The sequence below is a fragment of the Pundamilia nyererei genome, unplaced genomic scaffold (genome assembly GCF_000239375.1).
Source record: "Pundamilia nyererei isolate P.nyererei 1_Seehausen unplaced genomic scaffold, PunNye1.0 scaffold02103, whole genome shotgun sequence".
In the NCBI taxonomy this organism is placed as follows: domain Eukaryota; kingdom Metazoa; phylum Chordata; class Actinopteri; order Cichliformes; family Cichlidae; genus Pundamilia; species Pundamilia nyererei.
The window spans coordinates 4,003-6,997 of NW_005189504.1; the positions used below are offsets into that span (position 1 = coordinate 4,003).

General features: G+C 39.6%; 1 pseudogene; it reads left to right on the forward strand.

Moving 5' to 3' along the window:
• The first annotated feature begins 847 nt into the window (after positions 1-847).
• Positions 848-2,131, forward strand: LOC102205901 (tripartite motif-containing protein 35-like; annotated as a pseudogene).
• Positions 2,132-2,995: the final 864 nt, after the last annotated feature.

A 2,995-nucleotide genomic window follows, 5' to 3' on the forward strand; every position in this document is an offset into this window, starting at 1 on the left:
GCAGTGTAGAACTGGATCAGCAGCTCATGTGGAAAACTTTACTTCCCCAGTTGTCTCAGGAAGTACATCCTTTGTTGGATCTTTTTAAGATGTTGACTCCCACTTCACCTCCTGGGAGATGGTGGTACCCAGGAACTTGAAAAACAGTATTATAACAAAATTTAGTTTCACTCTATGACACTTTTTCATATGTAATATGATTTGCTTCAGTAACCTTAGTTCACAAGTAAAACAAAAAATCTAATCTCTGAAAACATTACAGATACATTCATTAAAACCTTGTACTGTGTCTGAATATGGTAGCGTGGTGGCAAGAAGCAAGAAAGTCCTGAGTTCAAATCCACAAACTGGCTTTCTGTTTGCCTGGGTTTCCACCAACTACTCCAACAGTTAACTGATGATTTCAAATTGCCCGTGGGTGTGAATGTGGGTGAAAACGGTCGTCTGTCTCCTTGTGTTGGCCCTGGGGCAGACTAGACTGTCTCGATATGACAGCTGGGATAGGCATTTTGTAACAATGTGTCTGTTTCTGACTTTTGTATCATCTTGATTAAAACATGACTGCTCTTTTTTTTTTTTTAGCATTTTACACTTTCTCTTTTGGTTCAGTCTTGATTTGGATTTGATCAAAAACGTAAAAAGATTTCTTTATTTTCTATGCATGTTGATGTTGTTGTTAAGGTCATGCTGGGAAAGTGTTTCCTGTGGCAGTTGCTGAAAAACAAAAATGTTGTAAAACTTGTTTAGTATCTGTCAGTTAAAATCCTCCTCAGCAGACTAAAACAACTTAGATTTCTCCTTCTTTCTGTCATTTTTATACTTTATTTAAGTAAAAGCAAATCCTGAGAACAACCTAAAAACAAAAACTGTCCAGTTTGTGAAAGAAAATCTTCAAAACATGTTCTATTTGTCAACTTTACTCTGAAACAACTTGCTGACTCCTTTGCACTGAGACAGAAATCTGAATCATATCTAACAGAAAAAGAAAAAGAAGTGGCGGTGGTTTGCAACATACATCAAAAGGACCAAAACTGTTCTGTGTGGATGAGAAGAGTACTGTGTGTCCTGTGTGTGAGTTTTCTCTCCACCAGAGTCACAAAGTGGTTCCTGTAGAAGAAGCAGTCAGTGACCTGAAGGAGCAGCTGAAATCTGACTCTCTCTCTGAAGTCTCTGCAGGACAAGAGGAACAAATACAAACAAGTGGAGGAAACATACAATGAAATGAGGCAACACACCAAGAAGCAGCTGTTGTCCACAGAGAGGCAGATCAGAGCAGAGTTCAACAAGCTCCAGCAGTTCCTGAAAGAGGAAGAGGAGTCCAGACTGGCAGCTCTGAGGGAGGAAGAGGAGCAGAAGGGGAGGACTATCAGCAGAGAGATGAAGATGATTGAGGAGCAGATCTCCTCTCTGTCAGACAGCATCTCTGCTGTTGAAGAAGAGCTGCAGAAACACAGCGTGCCATTCCTCAGCAGTTATAAAGACACTCAGAGCAGAGCCAGAGCCCAGAGCTCAGTGTCAGATCCACAGCTGGTCTCAGGAGCACTGATAGATGTGGCCAAACACCTGGGCAACCTGTCCTTCAGAGTGTGGGAGAAGATGAAGGAGAAGGTCCACTTCAGTCCTGTCATTCTGGACCCAAACACTGCAAACTGCTGGCTCTATCTGTCTGATGATCTGACCAGTGTGAGATGTGGAGACACATTGCAGCAGCTTCTCAACAATCCAGAGAGAAACACTCAGTATTTTAATGTTTTTGGCTCTGAGGTTTTTAGCTCAGCGAAACATGGCTGGGATGTGGAGGTGGGAGACCATACTCGCTGGAATATTGGTTTGACTAAAGATTCATCTAACAGGAAGGGAGAGCATTCTGCTTCACCTGAATTTGGAGTCTGGTGTATATGGCAGTGGAAAATGCTGTAATGGTTTTGGTCAAGCTATGACAGTGAAGAAGAGTCTCCAAAGGATAAGAATCCAGCTGGACTATGACACAGGAGAGGTGTCCTTCTATGATGTTGATGGCATGGCTCACATATACACCTACAAAGACACTTTCGCTGAGAAACTCTTTCCATATTTGCATATTGGAGAGCCTGGAAGCATAAAAGTCTGTCAGACTGATATTTCCACCATAGTGAGAAAGATTTTGTAGTATAGTCAGTGTATCATGCTTCTGTGTACTGTATGCACTCATGACAAGTGTACTTAACTGTATGTTTATACACTACATGGACTGCATTAAACACATTTTAAGATGACTGTATGGAGATGGGTTACATTTGTGACTTTTTTTATATTGAAAATAGTCCGTGACTGATTAGATTTTCTTTCATCCCACAAAAGAAACTATTCGTTGCTTTGATTGCTTTTACCCGAAATACTTGAGAAATTAGATATATTTTTGTTTTTGTTTTTTAAAAATATGTTAATGACAATGACAATAACTGTAAACAAAAGGAATCTTTCTGTTCTCGAAATGTACTGAATGTATTTTGATGAGATTTATCACCAGTAGGGGGCTGTCTATGGGGAAATGATCAGCCAACAAACAGATCTTAGGTTGATAAGTTGGAACAGCACATATCAGATGCTGTCATAGCTACATGATGAGAAAGAACCAGTCTGGGTATCTCTTGCTTCTCTTCCAACAAATTTAACGTCACTTACGGCTGATGAATGTGACATCGCAAGGAAGGATGCGGTAACATTAATTTAAAAAATGACCTTTGTTTGCTCGTTATTGAGCTTTTACAGCGTGGCAGGAATTATTTTTAAATAAATACAATTTCTTCCACCTTTGGCTCATTAAATTTTTTTAAGTGAAAGTCCAATTTATTTTATACTTATAGAACTGTATCTTATTTTGGAAAAAATAGACGGAAGTTTTACTTTCTCAGTGATGGTGTGATGTAAACAACGACCACTACTTCCGGTTATGGCCGCAGGTATGGTTTTTCCTGATTTCTAAAGCGGTTTGCGGGAAATTAAATAGATTTTT